This window comes from Armigeres subalbatus, chromosome 1 (genome assembly GCF_024139115.2).
Source record: "Armigeres subalbatus isolate Guangzhou_Male chromosome 1, GZ_Asu_2, whole genome shotgun sequence".
NCBI lineage: Eukaryota > Metazoa > Arthropoda > Insecta > Diptera > Culicidae > Armigeres > Armigeres subalbatus.
Window position 1 is genome coordinate 60,888,513 of NC_085139.1, and position 25,514 is coordinate 60,914,026.

The 25,514-nt window shown below is 42.3% G+C and overlaps 1 protein-coding gene across 1 annotated transcript in view; it reads right to left on the reverse strand.

The window, feature by feature from the left end:
* The window catches only part of LOC134226186 (cytoplasmic polyadenylation element-binding protein 2), a 1,213,088-nt gene that overhangs the window by 168,996 nt on the left and 1,018,578 nt on the right, over positions 1-25,514 (reverse strand). The window lies entirely within an intron of this gene.

The following is a 25,514-nucleotide window of genomic DNA, read 5'->3' on the forward strand; positions in this document are numbered from 1 at the left end:
GATCACCAGCGTTGCTGAAGATCAAGTAATCGACAAGCTGAAATAGATTATTGCCAAGCTACAGGCAACAAGTTAACCAACCAGGACAATCCGGAGTAAGTGGCTGGACTCCATACAAAAACAAAACGGAACAATCGAAGATCTCGTCTACAAAGTCTCCGAGCTTACAGAAACGATTAACAAGCTACAGATAATTGAAAGATGATAGCCAAGCTCCCCCAAGCCAACCAGAAAGCAGAACAGACCAAGGAAATAATGAACAATAGACAAGAAGAGCATAGGATGAAGAAAAACAAAGCCGAATAGCAAAGGTAGAACATTGGCAAGGTTCAAGAAGAAGCGGAGAAGACCAAGGGAGAAGTAAGAAAAAGATACGACATCTCTAGCGATACGTCTGACAGTTCAGACGTACAAATGCAGGCACCCAGGAGAAACCGTGCTTCATGGAACCAAGGGCTCAAGGAAAGTAGCGATTCCACATCACCCAAAGCCGAAACGTGGTGCGATACCGAAAGAAGTTACTTGATTTATAGGCTAAGTTTCACCTTCTGATTTCTACTGCTAACCTACAAGACCCTCTCTATTATTCCTTTCAATTATCACCTTAACAACATTTCCCACCAGGCTTGTGCTGAATCATTCTCATACGATAATGATTGGAACACAAAATTATCATCTTAATGTAAACCTTACAAAAACCAATTTAATGCCAACAATGAAATTCAATATGATGTTTGGCATTGTGTTTTGATGTTATGTGTAGACAAAAGTTCAAAAAGTAACGGTTAATGTTTTAAATCGAGATACAATTATCGAATGATTCTCACTCGCTGACAAGTTTTTATCAATTGATTATTTTGATATGAGATCGCGTGAGAGTGATGTTCATCCTCGATCATTTGAAATATTGATTTTTTCCATCCCTGCCCAAAAATAGAAATGTACAAGTTGCGCCTTACATAAGATTACCAGTTACTCAGATCACGGCTACAAACCGTCCTCCCACACACCAATCCAACATCCCTCTGCCCCATGTACAAGAAGGTGAACGTCTTGCCGCACAGTTTTTGCCGTGTCGCCTCTCCCATCAGCCACGCCGAATAGCCTGTCATCCACGCTTCAGGTGAATCGCGTTGGAGTCCAATTAAAAATCTACATAGCGCTTAAAAGGGCACATAACTCGAAAAGTAAACGACAGACAAAAGCGGAAAGTAGTTTTTCACCTTTGCTCACTTGCAGCATACACGAAAAAAGGATTTCCAGATGTGCTAACCGCCTAAATATTTACATTTGTGCGAGCAAAAACGCGAGGTGAGGGATAGCACGGCCTTGTGGCTGCCATTTTTGGACGCCGCCGTAACTCACCTTCAAGGACTTAGCCCTCGACACACCACACTGACCCTACAGTGTAACGTCAACGGCTATTATAACAACCTGTGTGATCTGGGGCTGCTAGTTTCGACCTCAAAGCCAGTAGCCATCGCACTCCAGGAAATCCACCGAGAATCGCCGGTAACGCACCCTAGGTGGACGATACAAATGGTTCGCGAAAGTAAACCAAAACGTCTACCAATCAGCCGCGGTTGGAGTACTAAGCGATGTCCCAGCAACCGAAATCACCGTCGAAGCCGAATTCCCGGTAGTAGCAGTAAGACTGGAATGGCCGTTCCCGATAACCATCGTCTCGATTTACATACCCAGCCGAAAACACAAGGACCTATAAAGTAAGCATTTCGAGAAACTACCATCTGCTGGGGTAGCCGTTCCAACAACGCCCGCGATAACAGCGTCTTCAACGCGGCTACCGTAGCAGGCTTTATAGTACTTAACGTCTGCACTCCCAACTTCCGCCGAAGGTTTGTGGAGTCTGCAAATGATATCTTGTTAGTCTCGAGCTCGGTCGTCGGAAGGCTCTTCAGGACCACGGACGCAATGAGAATAAATAGAAGGTGAGGAAGAAGATCAAATGCAAATGTATTAGTGGATGATGAAAAATGTAAACAGCAAATGGTGACGTACATATTTGCACGGCTTGGGAGCTCGTTCGAATGTAGTAGTGAAAGCTTTTTCACCATACACAAAAGGCACACACACACAATACATGGATTGCCATACATTAGTATTTATTTACATTACCACGGACGGTGATCCCAGGGGTAGCGACCACGCACCCATTCTCGTGGCGTTTGACAACTCACTCACCGAGATTTCCCGACTCTCCGAAGCCATTCTCAGAGCCACCACTTCGGCCGATTATCTTCCTACCAAGAATACCCAGCAGACTTCCGAAGGAAACACCCCAACTCCTCCGCCGAAATTCTCACCTTCCGGGTTCCTCCGGGTGACGAAGCAAGCCTCAACCAGCATTTCTCGCTTGAAGAGTTCGAGTTTGAGTTGCCAAATGGAATGTTTATCCTGGTGTACGCGGACGATATCCTGCTGGTAGTGTCAGGTAAGCGACCAAAACTTATCCGAAGAAAGGCTCAGGTGGCCGTAAGCAAGATTGCTAAGTAGGCCTTCTGCGAGAGCAATCACCGACCATCACCAATCAATTAAGGGTATGAACAGTTTTTTTTCGAAAAAAAAATTCTTCTAAAAATTTTGTCTTTGGGGGCGGGTTTTATGCCCAAAACCACCCCCGCCACTGACGCAGATAGAGAATTAAGAATAGCGTACATTCCTGTGCACAATCCCGTATACTTTACTAAAATGCAAAAAGATATGTATTTCAGATTGTGTTTCGCAAATGTGATCGCAAAGTTTTTACGGCAGCAGGTATGAGAAAATAATTTTTCCTTTCTCATAGAAAAAGATGTAGCAAAAGGCTATCATTTCCTTTCAAATTCAAACTTTTTATTGGAGGCTCGGAGACCCATAGTCTTATAAACAATCAGCTCGACTAACTGAGCTTTTGCCTGTTTGTCCTTTATATGTGTTTGTGCATATCAGACGTGTAGAAATTGATGCCAAACTTTCATCATCAATCGACTTCAATTAAGTGCAAGAAACCGCTGTTATGGTCAGTATTAGCTGAAAACAACCATGAGTAAAGAACTTTCAGCATTTTTTAATGATCCTTCAACCAGTTCTTGATTTTTTTTGTTGCAAATTCCATGCGAAGATCTAGAAATGCCCACGACTCTGCAATGTACCTTACATATTGTGCAAATAGTCAAAGAATAGTTTAGCTTGATTAACTGTACACATCGTAGTTGCTCATCATGATTGGCCTAAAAAAAGCAATGTGTACAGCTTACCAATTGAATAATCTTCTTGGGATAAATAAAAAAATCTCATTGTACTTGCTTCGGAGCGTCCAATTCATGACCAATAACTATGCCGGTCACGTCTTTACAGTCAATTTAGCATTAGGAGAGGAAAATTAGTTTGACACTCATTATTATAAGAGACCGAGGAATGCTGTGCATCTCCGTGAGCGTCACCGGAAAGGTTTCGTTGGTTAGTTGGAAAGGTAATTTATGTGAAGCCACCTTGGTAAGCGACTTAATATTTATTGTGAACGAAGTTCGCGTTCTCCTGGACTATCTGCCGTCCCGGGACCAGCAAATAGTGCAAATAGTCAAATAATTTCGATGATTCGCCGAATATTGGCTGGTGTGTGGAGTATCTTCAACCCTCTGAGCTTTTCATTCTTACTTTTAGGTAAGATTCAAATTGTTGTTTGAACGTTAAATGTTGCATTTTGTTTTCCTTTGGGCCTTCTTAACGCTTAAGCGGTGCTTTCCCATGCGCTAAAAACCTGGTTTGAGGACTACGAATCCACGTCACGGCTTGCCTCTTTGACCAAGTTATACTGATCTGATTCATAACTGATTATATTTACACTCTATTTACATATTGAGTCGAATCACTTATGTAAAAAATAGGATACGATAGTTAAAGATACTTTTCGTTTTCTGTTAGATATTTCTAACAAAACACTGTAGACTTTGAAAACAGCTTTATGATTTTGTAAAGCAGCTCAGCCAAAAAAATTGATAATATAAAGTATGGCTTAAGTTTAAATTTGTTTCGAAATTCCGTTAAATTTCGTTAGAAGCTAGTTTTTTCCAGCGAAATTTTTGTAATTTTACGAAACGAAATCAAGAAATCAGATTTCGCCATGCTCAAATTCCGCGGAATTTCGTTTCGAACCAACTGAAATATATTTTTTTTGAATTACCGCTTATGCTTACTATCAACCCACCATGCTCGATGGCAATCCTATTCCAAATCGAAACTGCGTCAAGCTCCTTGGCGTCACGATTGAGTGCCGATTGAATTTCAAAAAACATTGTGAAAACACCCGCAATGCCTGTAAATCCTGGATCAACGTGATCAAGCCTATTTCTAGGAAGAGAGCTAGGAGCGACCGGCCCACCCGACTTCGCATCGCCGATGCAGTAATAACCAGCCACCTGTTATATGGACTCGAGCTCACGTCGATAAAGCTGCCCGAGCTAACGTGCTCCCTGGCCCCAGTCTATAATCGAGTCGTTGCGTTGGGCTGGTCTCAGAACACCTCCCATCTACACCTGCTGACATCGCGTGCGCCGTATTCGGTGTTGTTCACTTCCGTTACAAACTGACTCAACTCCAAAACCATAGGCTACTTGACCTCCAAAGGCCCCTGCTACCTCCTCGACAAGGCCAAGCAGGACTTGCGACAGACAACCCAACAGCAGCTACCAAAAATCACTTGTCTCCAACGCATTGGCCCACGGGACTGGTCATCCACACCCCCGAGACTCTTAATTCTGTTGCAGCGTTCCAGCTGACGACACCAAATTATGAGTTAAGAAGCAAATTAACACAACATGGAAAAATGATCGGAAAAGGCAGTGGAACGTCTAGTGAACGCATGGTGAAAAACTCCACTCTCCTCGGCGAGGACTGTCCAAGCCGTCGGGAGCAGATGCCCAAGTAGCACACATGTCCCACATAGATTACTGCAACGGATATGCGACTAGATTTGGTCACTATCAAGTTGCTGCAACCATTTTAGTCTGACTTGTGCTGCTCGGGGTATTTTCCCGCTTGCGGACAGGTTATACCAACCTCACACACAACCTTGCCTCATGAGATTTTCACCGGTACTGCGAAGTTTGCAATACCTGCCTAACAGTGAACCACATCTTCAACGCATGCCCATTGTATCAGCAACCTCGCACTACGGACGACATTTCAAACACCTTCACAAACAGCCAACTTCCTTAAGGACTGTCATCTTTTCAAGAAAATACACCCTACCCGGAAAAGAAATATGGACACCACTGGACAACAAATCACAAGCAACCACCACGCAAATAAGGACAAAATCCACTACGTTAATGGACTATCTTCGGAACTCGTAATTGCCAACAAGAACGGATTCTTCTAGGATTGAAAATTAAATAGAATAAATAATTTTCCTCGGTACCCTTACGATCCGAACAATGCATAGAATAACAAATTATAACAAAATGAAATGTAACTTTTTCTATGAAATTTTTTTTTCCTGTTCTGCACGAGGTGAAGCGGCCTAGGGCCGAAAACCTCGTTAATAAAGTCAATAATAATAATAATAAAATTTACAAAGTTTACAAAATTTACAAAATTGGCAAATTTTACAAAATTTTGTTTAAATTGTTTAAATCTGAGTTGAAAAGAGCTGAACTGTTCGAAAAATAAATCTATGACGGTCTCTCGGAGAAGTGCATATTGAAGATTCAAAATCAACTCCCCGCGCAAATGAAATTACTTCTGATTTTGCTGTTTTTGCAGATGCATAAAAAAATCGGAGGTGGCGCTCACCTCCATTGCTCCGGGAAGTGACTGTTTTAATTATATCAGTTTTTGCGTTAACTTACCACATCCAAAGCGGCGAAGAATGGCTGTATGTCAAACGAAATGCAGAAACTTATTTTTCCGCTTTTGGTTTTCATCCACGGGAGCGAAGAAAGTCGTAGCCGTTACTTTGTTTTTCTCGCTACGCAGAACTGAAATCGCCTTCCGTCGTCCGACCATGTATAGTTGTATAATTGCGAGCAGTTGTAATTGCATTAGGATAAGTTTGCGCTGGTTTGGCTTTCTCTGCAAAACTGCGGATCAGACGGAGGTCGTCGCCTTCCGACGGAAAAACGTGGAATTAAATGTTAGCCTCGCAGAGCTCCGCTAATTAAATAGATAATGTCCGAGAGCGGCGCGGCGGCAGAGATGGAGATGTTAAAATGCGAAGGCGTTCGAATAGTTAGTATTGGGATATGTTACCAGATTTTGCGATGATTTCTCTGAATGGGTTGTCGACAGTGGGAAAGTTGGTCGACAATTCTGGTTCTCTGTCTATTGCACCAAAAAATTGGCTGCGAAGCCAATAATGATTTTAACTAATCCACAAATCCCGATTTCCACCAAACCCAATCAAAAATCGCCCAATACGACGCAGTGCATGATTAAGTTCTCCGAGTGCTGGAGTGCTGCGGGTGGATGTCTTTTTGCGCGAAAAACCGGAAAGCATCGCAGCACTGCGCTGCGCTGGCTGGTGACGTGACAGAAAACTTTGGCCGTGAGCCAAAAACTAATCTTTGGGAAAAGAAACTTGTTGGAAATTACCGGCGCGCCATTAGGGAAATTACTGCGAACTCACATAAACAGAGTCCCGGCTAACGAAAGGGACGGGAGTTTGTCGCCGGAGCTTATCGCTCGGAGTTGTTTGAATTTGAAAGCACTTTTGGAAAACTATGAGAATAGAATTTTAATTAGATTCACTTTGGATGGATTATGTTTGAATGGGAGGGGAGTGTTTTCACTCGGGGGTGTCCGGTTTGAACTGGAATGAAAGGAACTATTACTACCTATTGTAAAACATAAAACGATTATTTTTCTTCATTATCATATTGCATGACCAATTTAAAGAACTCTAGAAGGTATACGTGAATAAAAATCGCATATGAAGAGACGGAATTTCATAGGTAAAGAGGAAATATTATCATTTGTAAATAAAATAACTCAAAATAACCATTTCCAAATATTTCGGATAAATGATTTTCGGAAAAAGGTAAATAAAAAGTAAATAAGGTAAAGGTAAATAAAAAGTAAAAGTAAATAAAAATCAAGTCAAAGATTGTTGCAAAAAACTTTCATTGGAGGGTATTCTGGAGTCCATTTCAATCGAGTAAAATCTACACGATACCGCGTGGATACGATTTAAAATAATCCGATATTCAAAAATATGAACCTTTGGTTCGATGTGATACTCGAATCAAAGTATCGTCATCTTGATATATAGGAATATCGTATAATATCTCAGACAAGAAAATTTAAGAGATTTTGTTTTAGTTTATTTCATTTAAAACATATTTTTGTTTCCTTAAGGACAGTGATAACAAACGACAGTAATAACAAACGATTTTTATTTACTGTGTGGTCGAAATACGTATCTGCAAAGATATCGAAATAATTGGTGGAATTAAATGGAGTTACTTAACTTGTCTTTGACGATTGAATACATTCCACTAAAAAGAGCTTAAAATTTTTTTTCTGGAAATCATGGTTTACGGTCATACTTGTCGCCGTTACTGGAGTTGTAGCAGCTGAGACTTGTGCTCACGAGAAAATGTTCAAAACAATCGAAGTGAGATCGTGGATTTTTCAACAATAATGATACTCGACGTGATGCCAAAGGTGGAATGTAACCCACAATTCGCATAGAAGTGTCTGTGAAAGAAACACTTCGGATGGTTGATTGTTGAAGACAACAGTGTTACACCAATATCACCACCATTCTTTCCGAAACCATGTAGAGGTTTTTGAGAAGTTGAAGAATTAAGCGACGCTGATCAACCCACAGATACGTTTGGCCGAAACCCATTAGGCCGAAAGCCATTTGGCCGAATGCCACTAGGCCGAAAGTCATTTGACCGAACGGGACATTTGGCCGAATAGGTCATTTGGGCGAACATGTCATTTGGCTGAGCAGGACATTTTGCCAAATAGATTATTTAAAAAGTGAGAAATGAGGTGTGAAAAGTGAGTCGTCTCACTTTTAACTACTTATTTCTAATTTCTCACTGTGAAAAGTGAGTAGTGCGAAGTGAGAAGTTAGACGTCTCACTACTCTGTTCTCATTCTCACTTCTCACCGTGAGAAGTGAGAAATGAAAAGTCAGAAGTGAGACGTCTCCATTCGCACTCCTCATTTCTCACTTCTCACTGTAAAAAGTGAGAAGCGCGAAGTGAGTAGTGAGACGTCGCACTACTCAATTTTCACAGTGAGAAGTGAGAAATGAGGTGTGAAAGTGAGGCGTCTCACTTCTCCCTACTAATTTCTCACTTCGCACTGTAAAAAGTGAGTACAGGCGATTTTAGTTAAAATTTTAATATGTTTTGATCATGGCACATGCGTGGGGTCCTTTATATGCTACGTAATCATTTTACATCTGATTTAAACACCTTCGTGAGCTTATAACGAATTTAGTTGCAGTACTTCAAAGAAGCAGCGCTTAATAATCGTCTGACAGTCTCACGTAGCACACATCATTATATTATTTTAAACAATTCAAGGAACATCTGAAACAGATGATTACATTCTCTAAACAGAATAGCTATCCACTTAATTTTACGATTATTATGTTTATGAATAATTTTATCTATCAAGGAAGTTGGTTCCAGTTCTAGAAACCGTCCCCATGTATTAATTCACCTTATAGACCAGAGAACATTATCCTGAGGAGTAAATTAAATTCATCATGGGAATAGTATTTCTCAAAAATGAATTTGGGGCAAGATGTTTAATAGTTTAATTCAGATCACAGTAAGTATAGTTCCAATCTATTCCCTTGTTGATGACAACATTTTTCTTGAGAAACAAATTAGCAGCGTTACTAAAATGAAGATATTTTTTTGGTTGAATAGTTATTTTTATCTTATTTATTTTGTTATGTTTTTCAGTAATTTATTTGATATAAAAATTCAGTTATTTCCCAGGAGTTCCTTAAAAAAATTATCCATAGATACAATTCCATACAGGATTTCACTTGATATTCAATCAAGACCAGTGCGCCGATTGAAATTATATCGGCGTGCCAGATCATTTTCAGCCAGAGCCAGCAGCGGTGGCGTGGCGGCGTCATGCCGCTTGTCATTTTTGGCGACGTGAATCAATTTCGTGCATTTATCTTTCTCCAGGATTTCCTTCGGAAGTTTCTCTAAGAATTTCTACGCAAGTTCCCCAAGAAATCTTTCCAGAAGCTCCGTTAGGAATTTATCCGCAAGTTCCTCCAGGAATCCCCCCGCAAGTTCCGCAAGGAATTCCTCCGCAAGTTCTTTCAGGTCTTCCTCCGCAATTTCCTTCAGGCCTTTCTCCAAAAGTTCCTCTAGGAATCTCTCCGAAAGTTCCTTTAGAAATTTCTCCGTAAGTTCCTCCAGGAATTCCTTTGGAAGTTCCTTCAGAAGTTCTTCCAGATGTTCCTCCAAGAATTCCTTCGGAAGGTCCTCCAGGAATTTCACTGGAAGTTTCTCCAAGAATTCGACTAGGCTCATAGGAATTACTTCAGAAATTTCTCCGTAAATCCTTGTAAAAATATTTCAAAATTCCATCTTAAATTGTTGCCTTGGAAATTTCCACGTATCCTTTCTCAGAACTTTCACCAGAAAATCATTCAGAAATTCCCATGTAAACTCCTCCTGGCATTCGCTATGAGGTTACTCCAGAAATTCCACCAAGACCTCTCATAAATTACTTCGAGGTTTTCCACTCACGCCCTGGGAATTCCTCCAAAAATTGCTACAAGAACTGTCCCGAAAAATTGTTCATATTTTTTTTCGGGAATTCTGTCAGAAATTTCTTGAGAAATTCGTCTGAAAATTCATCTGGCAATCCAGCTATTCTTTCGAAAATTTCGTTAAAAATCTTTTGGTGCTACCTTCCGAAATTCCCCTTGAAATTCTTCTGGAAATTATTGAAGTAATTCTCCCGGAAGAAACACCCGGAATTCTCAAAATTTCTGCGGGTACCTCCTCTCCCAAAAATTTCATCAAGAATTTCCCCGGAAATTACTTTGAGAATTTCTCCAGAAATCCCATTTCCCCATAAAATTTCTTCAAGAATTCCCCGTGAATTCGTTTCGGAATCCACACAGGAATTTCCCTAGCTATTCTGTATGGAATTCCTTCAAAAACTACTCCGGGAAGTTTTTTTTTAGAAATTTTTTTCGGGGGAATTCTTGTGGGAGTATTCGAAGGAGTTCCGAAAGGATTTCCTTATGGATTTCCTATTGTAGTTCTGGAGGAGAAGATCCCAGATTGATTTTTTGTATTTCCTGGAGATATTTTCAGAGAAATTCCTAGAAAAGTATCGGAAACAAATCCTGGAGAAATTTTAAAATAAGAAGTTTTATTTAAGAATTTTCAGAGAAAAATATTTTTTAATTTCCAAACAAATTTTAAATAAAGTTATGAAATAATTTCAGACTTTTAGTAGAGTGTTTACTGCCTGTAATCGCATAACTGTCCCATATGAATAGGAAACCCAGCAAAGATGGGACAACTATGCGGTTACGGGCAGTTTAGTAGATCGGCATTTTAGAAAAAAAACGTAGTGTGCTATGCAGGAAATCGGACGTGTTGAGGTTTTCGTCCCGAATTTTTTCCTGCTGTCAAATGAAGAATTTTAAAATTTCGTGTTTTTTTCTCTCGTAGCACAGATTGTGGTTCCTTAAGAAAAAAAATGTTAAAAGTTAATTTAACTGTGTCCAAAAGTGGTTAAAAAATAAAATCTGGTCAAAAGTAAAAAATTAGAAAATAAAGCATATTCAAAAGGCGAGTGTGCGTGTGGTTCGGAACATACCATGGATGTATTGAACACAAGTGTCCGATCATCGGCGAGAAGATTAAAAATAGGTAGTGAAAGAACGAAAATAGTTTGTGTTCTAGCCGATCCCGAGCAATAATGTCACAGTGGACATGTGTTACATACCGATGAGATATTTCGAGGTGGATAATGAAAGTTCAGCAGCTATTTTCCGAGCCATGACTCGTGGACTCTAGCAGTACAATATGATTTCTTGATTCAATTATCCGGAGGAGGATTACTTTGGTGAGATTGTTCCATTATATTTTACTGTATTATCAATTTATAAAACTAAATACGCGCCGGATATGAAAATCCGGAAGTTTGTTTATGGATCCATTATCCAATTGATAATGGTAGCATAAACAGGCGGGGCTTATTGTAAGCGAAAGTGACCTCGGACTGGTCATGAAATACCAGGCAGTCTGAAACGGGTCACTGGAACTGCAGTAGAGCTAACACTTTCTAACTCCCGGATTAAATCTGACTGTAATACAGACAGCTTTCTTCCATAACATCACTGCCAGCCAGTGGGGGTTAGTTTGGACACACACACAGTGTTTAGTAGATCGCCATTTTATAATTTAGATTTCAAAACTTTATAGACAAACATCACCTTTATTCGTCGAGGTGTGTTGATTGGTATATGGAAGTCTTCAGCCTGTCATCAAAACTTCGTTTTTTTTAGTGAACATCTACCCTTTCCGTTACACCTTGGTGCACGAGAAGCGTAAACACGATTCTCAAGACGAGAATATTAAAATAACATAGAATGTTATCCCGTTTTTACATCTTCGAAATTTTTCTTGTTGTTTTTATACTCATCTCAGTTAAATACTCATATAATTACGAATCATAATGAAGGTTCCTCCAAACCAACGCGATGCGACTGTTGCTATGGCTGGCAGTTTGTTGCTTTGGTAAGGCAGCGTCATTGGAATCAATAGAGTCGCAACGGCAGTGATAGGCAATCTTAAAGCTTTTCATTCCCATAAAATCTATAAGGGGAATCCAAAAAATACGTCACGTAAAAATTATGCAATCTATCAACCACTCCCAATCGTAGCTTTTTGTAGTAACATGCATAATCATTTTTTTGTTCGGATTTTTATTTTTGCTTCGATAGTACGTACGCTTCGATAGTACGTACACTAAAATCATGCAGGTTCTGCAAATTGAGAAGTGAGTAGTGACAATTGAGAACTGAGTAGTGAGACGTCTCACTTCTTGCTCTAAGTTTCTCACTTCTCACTGTAAAAAGTGAGTAGTGCAAAGTGAGAAATGACTAGTGAAAATTGAAAGATGAGTAGTGAGACGTCTAACTCCTTGTTCCACATTTCTTATTTTTCACTATGAAAAATGAGTAATGAGACGTTTCTCTTCTCACTTTAGACTACTCACTTTTTACAGTGAGAAAAGCGAAATAAGGAGTGAGACGTCTCACTTATCACTTTGCACTACGCACTTTTCACAGTGAGAAGTGGAAAATAAGAAGGTAGAGGTGAGACATCTCACTTCTCACTTCGCATTACTCACCTTTCACAGTGAGAAAAGGGAAATAAGGAGTGAGAAGTGAGACGTCTCACTGCTCACTTCGCACTACTCATTTTTTACAGTGAGAAATAGGAAATAAGGAGTGAGAAGGAAGATGTCTCACTTCTCACTTCGTATCACTCATTTTTCACAGTGAGAAGTGAGAAATCTCACTTTTCACACCCCATTTCTAACTTTTCAAATAACCTATTTAGCCTATGTTCGGACAAATGTCCTATTTGGCCAAATGTCCTCTTCGGCCAAATGACCTCTTCGGCCAAATGACCTCTTCGGCCAAATGTCCTATTCGGCTAAATGAGCTAGTCGCCCAAATGTCCTCTTCGTCCTATTCGTCCTTCGTCCCCAAATGTCCTATTCGGGTCTGAGTCATTTGGTATAACGCCACTTGGCCTATGGTCATTTGGCATAAAGGCCATTTGGCATAACGGTCACTTGTCGAAGTTGGTCATTTGGCAAATGTCCTATTCGGGTCTGAGTCATTTGGTATAACGCCACTTGGCCTAAGGTCATTTGGCATAAAGGCCATATGGCATAACGGTCACTTGTCGAAGTTGGTCATTTCTCATAACGCACATTTGGCATAATTTGGAACTGATAATGTAGGCCCTAAACAAGCTGTCAAAGGGCTGAAAAACAATAAGGCTGCGGGGAAGGACCAGCTCCCGGCTGAACTTCTCAAACATGGCAGTGAGCAGCTTTACGAAGTTCTGCACCATATTATGTCGAAAATATGGGAAGACGAGGAAATGCCTGCTAGCTGGTTGGACGGCCTCATTTGCCCTCTCTTTAAGAAAGGGCACAGACTGGAGTGCGCCAATTACCGAGGAATAACCCTCCTTAATTCGGCGTACAAAATTATGTCCCGTATTCTGTTCAACAGATTGAGACCGCTTGAAGAGTCCTTCGTCGGCGAATACCAAGCAGGTTTTCGTGAGGGCCGATCAACGACGGATCAAATGTTTACCCTGAGACAAATCCTTGATAAATTCCGGGAGTACAACTTGCAGACACATCATCTGTTTATTGATTTCAAGGCGGCGTACGATTCGGTGAAACGGAAGGAATTATGGCAAATTATGCTTGAACATGGTTTTCCGGCGAAACTGATACGGCTGATTCGTATAACGTTGGACGGATCGAAATCAAGTGTAAGGGTTGCGGATGAAATTTCGACGTCATTTGTTACCTTAGATGGATTAAAGCAGGGTGATGCACTCTCGAACCTACTGTTCAATATAGCGCTCGAGGGAGCGATTAGGAGAGCTGATGTGCAAAGAAGCGGTACCATTATCACAAAATCGCATATGCTCCTGGGATTTGCGGATGATATCGATATTATCGGAATTGATCGTCGTGCCGTGGAAGAGGCTTTTGCGCCTTTTAAGTGGGAGACAGCGAGGATTGGACTCACGATCAATACCAGCAAAACGAAGTACATGGTCGCTGGCAATCAACGTGGGTTCATTAGTGGTGGTGGTAGCGAAATAGTGCTGGATGGTGAAAAATTTGAAGTGGTAGAAGAATTTGTGTATCTTGGAACATTAGTGACGTGCGATAATGATGTTACCCGCGAGGTGAAAAGGCGTATTGCAGCTGCAAATAGGGCTTATTACGGACTTCGTAACCAGCTTAAGTCCCGTAGTCTGCAAACGAAAACAAAACTCGCGCTGTATACTACTCTGATTCTTCCGGTGGCTTTATACGGCCATGAGACATGGACGTTAAAGGAGGCTGATCGGAGAGCTCTCGGAGTGTTTGAGCGTAAGGTGCTGCGGACAATACTCGGCGGTAAACAGGAGAACGGTATCTGGCGGTGTCGCATGCATCACGAATTACGAATTGTACCAGGTGTATAAAGGGCTGGATATTATTAAGCTTATACAACACGGCAGACTACGGTGGGCTGGTCACGTTGTTCGTATACCGGAAGAACGACAAGCGAAGATAATATTTAGTAGAGAACCCGGAAGAGGCCGCAGGCTTCGTGGAAGGCCGCGTACACGATGGCTTTTTGCAGTTGAAGAGGACCTGAGGGCGCTCAATGTTCAGGGCGACTGGAAGCGATTGGCCCAGGATCGAGTCCAGTGGAGAAGGATACTCCATTCGGCGTAGGTTCATCGAAGAGCTGTAGCCCATCAAGTATCAAGTATCAAGTAAGTAATGTAGGCCCTCCTCCGTGGGGTAAGATGCGCGGCTACAAAGCAAGACCATGCTGAGGGTGGCTGGGTTCGATTCCCGGTGCCAGTCTAGGCAATTTTCGGATTGGAAATTGTCTCGACTTCTCTGGGCATATAAGTATCTTCGTGTTAGTATCATGATATACGAATGCAGAAATGGCAAATTGGCTTAGAAATCTCGCAGTTAATAACTGTGGAAGTGCTTATTGAATATTAAGCTGCGAGGCGGCAATGTCCCAGCGGGGGATGTTATGCCAATGAAGAAGAAGAAGAAGGAATTGTTAAAAGGAAAGGGGTATTTGATGTATTTTTTTTTACATAGTTAGAGTAGATCGAGGATATGTTCTAAAAAATTTTGACTGACGATAGACATTTTTCGGAAGGATGGACAAACGAGACGGCTACATTCAAGAAAGAGATCAAACCCGTCATTGACTTATTCCAGGTCAACGCCTACATAAAAAAAGAATCCTAATTCCCCTTACTTGATTCCGGTCAAACACCTACTTTTAAAGAATGGAACAAATCCAAGATTGTCTCAATCCAGGCAAAAGCCTACTTTCAAAGAAGGAATCACATCCACCATTGCCTTACCCTCGATCATCGTCACCACCTTATTCCAGGAAAATGCCTACACCCAAAGGACGAATCACATCTACCATTGCCGTATTCTGGACAAACTTTATTTCATTAAATTTCATTTCATTTTTATTTTGAAGAAGGGATCAAATCTACCATTGCATTTTTGCGGGCAAACGACTACTTTTAAAGAAGGTATCACAAACACCATTGCCCTAATCCGGACAAGCGCCTACTTTCAAAGAAGTGATAACATCGACATTTGCCTCGATCTATTAAAGCAAGCCCTTAGTTTTAATGAAGGAATCACATCGACCTTTGCTTTAATCCGGGAAAACGCCTACTTTTAGAAAAAGGATCACATCCACCATCCACCGGCAGACACCTACTTTTAAAGAAGGGATCGCATCCACCGTTGCCTTAATCTGGACAAACGCTTACTTTCAAAGCCATTCCTTGGTCCAGGCAAGCGTCTACTATAAGAAAAGGGATCACATCCACCATTGCAAGAATCCGGGCCATCGTCTACTTTTAAAGAAGGGGTCATATCCACCATCGCCAAATGCAAAGCAAACGCTTTCTTTTGAAGAAAAGATCACATCCACCATTGCCTTAATTCGAGCTAATGCCTAATTAAAAAAAAATTGCGTCCACCTTATTCTTAATCGAAGCAAGTGCTTATTATTGAAGAAGGGATCACATCCACCATTGGCTCAACCCGGGCACACGCATCCCGATAGATGCTTTATATTTAATAGAGAAATAACATTTATCGTTGCTTCATACTAGGCTGATGCATGCTTTCTTCGAAAGGATGTATTTATAATATTTTTATTTTTTTCAGCACAACAGTCTAATAACTTATTTTATGAACAAAAAATAAATATGCCATATGTCCGTTATGTCAAATGACCCTTTCTTTTGTCGCTGTTGTCAATTATGCCAAATGGTCTTTTTATGGCAAACGACCTTATGCTAAATGACGTTATGCCTAATGACTTTATGCCAAATGACCCGCTCCCGTCCTATTCGGCCAAATGTCCTAATTGGTCAAATGACCTATTCTGCCAAATGTTCTATTCTGCCAAATGTCCTATTCTGCCAAATGTCCTATTCTGCCAAATGTCCTATTCTGCCAAATGTCCTATTCGGTCAAATGACCTATTCGGCTAAATGACCCTTTCGTTCTAATGGTCTGTGCGGCCAAATGGTATATTCGGCCAAACAACTTTCGGTCTAGTGGGCTTCGGCCAAGTGGCATTCGGTCGAACGGTATTCGGCCGAACGGCCCTTCCCCTAAATGGAATAGTACAAACTCGTCTTATAACAAGTGAAAGGAAACAAAATAAATATTTATTCCAAAAAAAAAATTAAAACTTTCCACAAAAATCAATACAAAAATACAAAATTTGGTTGATAAAATATCAAAAAGCAACACAATTAAGGTCACTCCTGACGGAATCCAAGTTTAAAAGTGCTCGCGTTTTCGGGGGCACATCACTCGATACGGAAGCAACGCACAACTGTCATTTTTATTATTTCACGCATGCTGCGACGCAGCAAAGCTAAATCAACAAAATGACAGTTGTGCGTAACCTATGACCGAGTGGTGTGCCCCTGAAACGCACTTTGGAACTTGATTCCGTCAGTGAAACTCGACAGGTATCAAAATGACACCTTCTTTAGAAGCGTTTATCATTCATGAAAAATTTCATCAATTTTTTTGCTTTTTCCTATTTTTTGTAGAATTTTTTTTATATTTTTCATTGCCTTTTATTGATTTTTTGTGAACAGTTTTTTTTTGTGGAGAAAATAATTATTTTGTGGAAAAATTTGTAATTTTGTTATTGATTTATTTATGGAAATTTTGACTTTTTAGCAATGAATCATTTTCAATTTTTATGAAAAATTGCTTCCGGCAGAAGTACCAAATCCTTTTTCTCCTTTAGTATACATGCTTACGATGTTTATGCCTATTTTTCAAAATATAGAGCAAGGACGTAATCGATCATTTAGTTATCTGGATTCGATCATTTAGTATTTTGGCAATAGCTCATTCTAGAAGCTGAATTTAAAAATGTGTTGTGTGGAGGACTTCAAGTGCGACGGTTTTCTACAACTCTGCCAAATGGTTCTTCGTTTGAATTTCATCAATAACGGAGTTATAGCGCTAGTTTCAGTAACTTAAACTAAATGATTTACCATTTAGTATAAGTTACTGCAAATGGCGCTTTTGCTCCATTATTAGTAGAATTCAAAAACGAATTATTAGGCAGAGTCGTAGAAAATATAACAAATTTTGAAATTCAGCTTCTGGAATGAGTTATTGACAAACTTCTAAATGATCGAAGCCAGATTTCTAAATGATCGATAACATTCTTGATATAGAGCAGAATATAACAAAATACCTGGAAACTAGAATTCATTGTTAGTTGTTTAAAATTCAAACTAACATACCGTTATTTTGCGATTTGTATTCGGGCCGAATCTCACCTGAAAATAGATAAAAGGAAACCAATTTATTTTTTTCCGAAAGCAACGTAATTGCAGAAGAAGCAGTTGAGAAACTGCACTACATATTTCATTTATTCGCGGCATCTCATGTAGACACATTTACCGTCTTCAAAGTCATCCCCGAAAACCATCTTAAACTAACATCTCATTCAACGGAACCGCCTGATGGTACACGGCTCGTGTTCGAGCCCACAACATAATCCTCGATGCCCTATCGAGTGTAGGATCGCTTGTTTGAAGTTCGTTCCCAGCACCATATGAGTGGCAGTGGCCGCCAGTTCGTGGTAGAACAAAAGTGTCCCGGAAAACCAGCACTTGTTAACGTTGCGGTTGGTCGCCTATTTTGTTCATAAAACCAGGCACGGAACACGACCGACCTTCAGCATCCGCCAAGTCAGGACGTGCGCCTGTTCGTGTTTTTTTTTCGGTGAGTGCATGGGACAAAACACTCTCAGTCGCTGGCAAAATGTTAAATAAAATATTGGAAAAGTTTTTTAATATTTTTCCTGAACCGGCTGCTGCTGTTGCAACTCGGAAGCTTTGCTTGTTTCAATTTTTATCTCGGCACCAACAACTCGGTCATCCCGATTATGTGCCTTGTTTGGCGACTGTGAGCTTTCGGGTGATATTGCAGCTCCTCTACGCTCGCCGTAACACACAGGAGATTGCACAAAAACGCTCGACAGTATCAGAAGCAACAACCAATTAAAGCGATTCCTTGGTGGAAACCACACTGAGTCTGAAGGAACGGTTTTTCACGTACGATTATTGAGCATGGCTTCGCTTAAAGCTTGAAGGTATGGCAGCTCCCTTTTTGAAGGCAGGCAAGAAGTGTTACAAAAAGTCGCAATCAGCAAGCCGGAAATCGATTTTCTTCGATGAATGACACCCGGATTGGCAGCCAACTGAGAGGATGGTGGAACAATTTCTGCTGGTGCATCCGAGTCAACGTGACTATATTTTACTCCAACATGAGCAGTGGTTTCCAATCCATGGGCCTCTGACTTCCACCTTTGCATTGGTCGAAAATAATTATTTTGCCGGCGGTTGGGTGGCTCAGAGTAAGCACAAGTGGCTTCAAAGCAGACCATGTTTAGGATGAATTGGTTAAGGATAAAAGTCTTAAATATTATGAATGCAGTTGAAACTTATAACCAAGCACTACTGGATCACATCCAGAAGGGTGCAACAGCATGCTACATTACGAAAGACAGAAACCTTACTTCGTATGTGGCAATCAATGCGATTGACTGCTAGATGTTCACAGTTTGTCACAAAAAAAAGCGCCATACCGAGCTTCATCTATCGATAATCAGACAACAGTTGCCACAGTTTTTCGAATGGCTGACATTACGACGTCAAGATCGCAGACTCATATTTTAGATTTCCTTTGTATGGTCCATGAATAAACCCCAACACCGCGAACTGTCGGTTTTAAATATATCCGAACCATTAGTCCCATACCACTTCACGTCAAATGGTTGATTGCATAAGAATTGTTCTCATAGCAAACAGGAAATAGGGGGAAAGACGGCTTTGGCAGGTTTTGTTCTATTATTGGCAGGGGGGTTTTTGTCGACCAAATTTTATGAAATTTGGCCACAATATTCTTTGATATGCAAAGAATGCTTAGGCCAAATTTGAGCATAGTTAGTCATAAGAAACCCCCCTGCCAATAATAGAACAAAACCTGCCAAAGCCGTCATTCCCCCTAGTAAGAAACCAACACAAATCACATCGTCGACTGGAAACGCATTAAACCAACCGATTTTATACTCATTTGCGTGTAATAGACAACGTATTTTTTTTCGGGCATCGCCAAAAACACTCCAGTGGAACATCCTTTTTAATGGATTCAATCGCCAGTCAAACGATGCCATTAGCACCACACCTCCCGCCACTTGTCGGTCTTTTACCTCGATCGTCAAAAACATCCGGAGAGTTGAACTGTTCTGATGTGTCTTCGTCTCGAATCGCAAAAAGTGCTACAAATGTTGCACCCACCAAACCTCCAACCCGGGAGCAGAATCGAGCATTCCTGCAGTTTTCCCACCCCAGCTGGGAAGGGTGTGGGCGGAGTGAATCCGGTTTTATTCCAGGCAACCACTTTTAATTGCTGCAAAACAACGTCGTCATCGTCTTCGTCGGCGGCGACGACGACGACGGCGAACGGAGTCGTTTCCTTGCCCGGTGACGATTACATCATCTGTCGTTACGCTTTACCACCCTTTCGTGAGCACGGCCGGCGGACCAAGCGCCAGCTACAATGCTTATACGTTTAATGGGTCTCATGCCGGGGTTCGTTTATGTAATGCTATCCAATTACTACTGTCATCCGTGGAAGGAGCAATGATTTTAAGGTTTAATCGGTGATTTACATTTTTGGACCAAAGAATTTGAGCATTTTGCTGAATAATGAAAACTTCTAAAGACAACTCTCAATGCGGATATGGATAACATAAAAAGTGGTCAATGCTCGTAAAATAACCAAACAAAATTATTTAATGGAAACAAATGTTTTCTTCTGAATCCTGCCGAGGATTCTCAAAGAATTTCTAACAAATATACCTAGCGGAATAATGATAACAATCCAGTCGAGGAGTTCCAGTGGAATTCTGTGGCGCATTTCCAGTGAAATACTTTGGCGTGTTGAAAACTCTAGACGGAATCCTGTGGAAAATTCTGAATAGAATACTAAGAAGGACTCCAGACAGAATCCTATGAGGGGTTTCCGACGCAATTCTGTGGAGGATTCCAATCGAAATTTTATGAAAGAGTTCCTTTGAAAACTTGTCCGAACGGAATCCCATTGAGGACTACGAACGGAGACCCGTTTAGTATTACGAACGGAATCCCGTTCAGGATTACGAACGGAATCCCAATGAGGATTTCGAACGAAAGCCCTTTGAGGATTCCGATCGGAATCCCGTTGAGGAATCCGAACGGAATTTCATTGAGGATTCCGAACGGAATTCCGTTAAGGATTCCATACGGAATACTGTGATGGATTCCATACGGAATCCAATTGAAGATATCACATTGAGAACTCCGAACGGAGTCCCGTTGAGAATTATGAACTGTATCCCGTTGAGGACTCCGAACGGAGTCCCGTTGAGGATTCCGAACGGAATCCCGTTGAGGAATCCGAACGGAATCCCGTTGAGGATTCCGAACGGAATCCCGTTGAGGACTCCAAACGGAATCCTGTTGAGGACTCCGAACGGAATCCCGTTGAGGATTCCGAACGGAATCCCGTTGAGGATTCCGAACGGAATCCCGTTGAGGATTCCAAACGAAATCCAGTTGAGGATTCCGAACGGAATCCCGTAGAGGATTCCAAACGGAATCCCTTTGAGGGTTCCAAACGGAATCCCGATGAGGATCCCAAACGGAATACCGTTGAGAATTCCGAACGGAATCCCGTTGAGGGATCCGAACGGAATCTCGTTGAGGATTACGTACGGAATCTCGTTGAGGATTCCGAACGGAATCCCAATGAGGATTACGAACGGAATCCCTTGAAGATTCCGAACGGAATCCCGTTGAGGATTCCATATTGAATCCCGTTGAGGATTCCACATTGAATCTCGTTGAGGATTCCGAGCAGAATCTCGTTGAGGATTCCGGACGGAATTCGTTGATGATTTCGAAAGGAATCCCGTTGAGAATTCCGAACAGAATCTCGTTAAAGATTCCGAGCAAAATCTCGTTGAATATTCCGAACGGAATCTCGTTGAGGATTCCCAACGCAATCCCGTTGAGGATTGCGATCGGAATCCCGTTGAGGATTACGAACGGAATCCCGTTAAGGATTACAAACGGAATCCCGTTGAAAATCGTTGGAATCCGAATGGGATCTCGTTGAGGATTCGGAGCAGAATCCCGTTGAGGATTTCGAGCGGAATCTCGTTGAGGATTCTGAGTGGAATTTCGTTGAGGAACCAAAGGGGATCTCGTTGGAGATTACGAACGGAATAAGGATTTCACACGGAATGAGGATTTCAAACAGAATCCATTTGAGAATTACGAACGGAATCCCGTTGAGGATTCCGAACGGAATCCCGTTGAGCATTCCGGACGCAATCCCTTTGAGAATTCCACACGGAATCCTGTTGAAGATTCCGAAGAGAATCCCGTTTAGGATTTCGAACGGAATCCCGTTGAGGATTTCGAACGGAATCTCGTTGAGGATTCCAAACGGAATCCCGTTGAGGATTCCAAATGGAATCCCGTTGAGGTTTCCGAGCAGAATCCCGTTGAAGTTTTCGAGCAAAACCCCGTTTACGACTCCGAACAGAATCTCGTCTCGATTCCGATCGGAATCCCCGTTGGAATCCGAATAGAATCCCGTTGAGCATTCCGAGCGAAATCCCGTTGAGCATTCCGAGCGGAATCCTGTTGAAGATTCCGAAGAGAATCCCGTTGAGGATTTCGAACGGAATCCCGTTTAGGATTCCGAACAGAATCTCGTTGAGGATTCCGAACGGAATCCCTGTTGGAATCCGAATAGAATCCCGTTGAGCATTCCGAGCGAAATCCCGTTAAGCATTCCGAGCGGACTCTCGTTGGGGATTCGGAGTGGAATCATGTTGAGAATTCCGAAAAAGACCTCGTTAAGGATTCCGAATGAAATCCCGTTGAGGATTCCGAACTGAATCCCGTTGAGGATTCCAAACGGAGTCTCGTTGAGGATTCCAAACGAAATCCCGTTGAGTATTCCGAACGGAATCCCGTTGAACATTCCGAACGGAATTCCGTTATGGATTTCGAACGGAATCCCGTTGAGGATTTTGAACGGAATCTCGTTGAGTAATCCAAACGGAATCCCGATGAGGATTCCGAACGAAATCTCGTTGAGGATTCCCAATGCAATCCCGTTGAGGATACCCAACACAATCCCGAACTGAATCCTGATGGGGATTCCGAACGGAATCCCGATGAGGATTCCGAACGGAATCCCGATGACGATTCCGAACGGAATCCCGATGACGATTCCGAACGGAATCCAGTTGAGGATTACGATCGGAATTTAGTTGAGGATAACGAGCGGAATCCCGTTGAGGATTACGATCGGAATCCCGTGGAGGATTACGAACGGAATCTCGTTGTGGATTCCGAATGAAATCCCGTTGAGGATTCCGAATGAAATCTCATTGATGATTTCGAAAGGAATCCCGTTGAGAATTCCGAGTGGAATCCCATTGACGATTCCAAATGGAATCCCGTTGAGGACTCCTAACAGTGTTCCGCCGAGGACCCCGAACGGCATTCTGTCGAGGATTCTGAACAAAAGCCCTTTGAGGATTCCGATCGGAATCCCGATGAGGAATCCGAACGGAATTTCGATGAAGATTCTGAACGGAATCCCGTTGAGGATTCCGTACGGAATCCCATTGAAGAATACACAGGGAATCACGTTGAGGATTTCGAACGCAATCCCTTTTAGGATTCCGAACGTTATCACGTTGAGGATTCCGAACGTAATCCCGTTGAGGATTCCGAACGTAATCCCGTTGATGATTCCGAACGTAATCCCGTTGAGGATTCCACACGGAATCCTGTTGAGGATGCCGAACGGAGTCCTGTTGAGTATTCTGAACGGAGTCCTGTTGAGTATTCTGAACGGAATCCTGTTGAGGATTCCGAACGGAATCCTGTTGAGGATTCCGAACGGAATCCTGTTGAGGATTTCAAACGGAATCCTGTTGAGGATTCCGAACGGAGTCCCGTTGAGGATTCCGAACGGAATCTCGTTGAGGATTCCGAACAGAATCCCGTTGAGGATTCCGAACAGAATCCCGTTGAGGATTCCGAACGGAATCCCGTTTAGGATTCCGAACTGGATCCAGTTGAAGATTCCGAACTGAATCCAGTTCAGGATTCCGAACTGAATCCAGTTGAGGATTCCGAACTGAATCCCGTTTAGAATTCCGAACTGAATCCCGTTGAGGATTCCGAACGGAATCCCGTTGAGGATCCCGGGTGGAATCCAAATGGAAACCCGTAGAGCATTCCGGGCGGACTCCCGTTGAGGATTCGGAGTGGAATCCCGTTGAGGATTCGGAGCAGAATCCCGTTGAGGATTCCGAGCGAATTTCTCTGTGGATTCTGAGTGGAGTTGCGTTGAGGATACCAAACGGGATCTCGTTGAGGACTCCGAACGGGATCTCGCGGAGGATTCCAAATGGAATCTCACTGAGGATTCCGAACGGAATCTCGTTGAGAATTCCTAACCGAATACCGTTGAGGATTCCACACGGAATCCTGTTGAGGATTTCAAACGGAATCCCGTTGAGGATTCCGAACGGAATCCCGTTGAGGATTCCGAAGGGAACCCCGTTGAGGATTCCAAAGGGAATCCCGTTGAGGATTCCTAACGGAAACCCGAAGAGGATTGGGAGCGAAATCCCGTTGAGGATTCGTAATGGAATCATGTTGAGGATTCTGAAAGAAATCCCGATGAGGATTCCGAACTGTATCCCGTCTAGGATTCCGAACGGAATCTCGTTGAGGATTTTGAGCGGAATCCTGTCAAGGTTTTCAAGCGCAGTCCCGTTGATGATTTCGAATGGAATCTCGTTGAGGATTCCAAATGGAATCTCGTTGAGGAATACGAACGGAATACCGTTGAGGATTCCGAAGGAAATCCCGTTGAGGATTTCGAACGGAAACCCGTTGAGGATTTCGAGCGAAATCCCGTTGAGGATTCGTAATGGAATCCCGTTGAGGATTCTGAAAAAAATTTCGTTGAGGATTCCGAACTGAATCTCATTGAGGATTCCGAACCGAATCTAGTTGAGGATTTTGATCGGAATCCTGTCAAGGTTTTTGAGCGCAGTCCCGGCGATGATTTCGAATGGAATCCCGTTGAGGATTCTAAATGGAATCCCGTTGAGGACTCCGAACGGAATACCGTTGAGGACTCCAAACGGAATACCGTTGAGGACTTCAAACGGAATCCTGTTGAGGATTCCGAACGAAATCCTTTTTAAATCCGTTGAGGAATCCGATCGAAATTTCGTTGAAGATTCCGAACGGAATTCCGTTGAGGATTCTAATGGAATCCCGTTGAAGATAATAAACGGTATCCCGTTGAGGATTCCGATCGAAATCCTGTTGAGGATTCCGAGCGGAATCCCGTTGAGGATTCCAAACGGAATCCAGTAGAGGAATCCTAACGGAATTCCGATTGGAGCATTCCCGTTGAGGATTCCGTGCAGAATCTCGTTGAGAATTCCGAAAGAAATTCCGTCGAGGATTCTGAGCGAAACCCCGTTGACGATTCTGAGTGGAGTCACGTTGAGGTTTCCAAATGGAATTCCCTTGAGCATTCGGAGCTGAATCCCGTGAGTGGAATCTCATTGTGGATTCTGAGCGGAATCCCGTTGAGGATTCTGAGCGGAATCCTGTTGAGGATTACGAACGGAATCCAGTCGAGGATTCATAGCGGAATTCCGTCGAGGATTCTGAGCGGAATCCCATTGAGGGTTCCGAGCGAAATCCCGTGGAGGATTCTGAGCGGAATCCTATTGAGGGTTCCGAGCGAAATCCCGTTGAGGATTCCGAGCGAAATTCCGTTGAGGTTTCCGTGTGGAATTCCGTTGAAGATTTCGGATACCGAACTGAATCCTTTCAAGCATTCCGAAGGAAATCCCGTTGGGGAATCCGAAACTAATTCCGTTGCACATTCCGAACGAAATCCTGTTGCAGATTCCGAATTGAATCCCGTTGAGGAGTCCGAGCGGAGTCCCGTTGAGGATTCCCTACGGAATCCCGTTGAGGATTTCCAACGGAGTCCCATTGCAGCGCTCTAGCCAGTGCCTCATCACCGTATTTAAACGGCTCTCCTAATAGTTGGTCAAC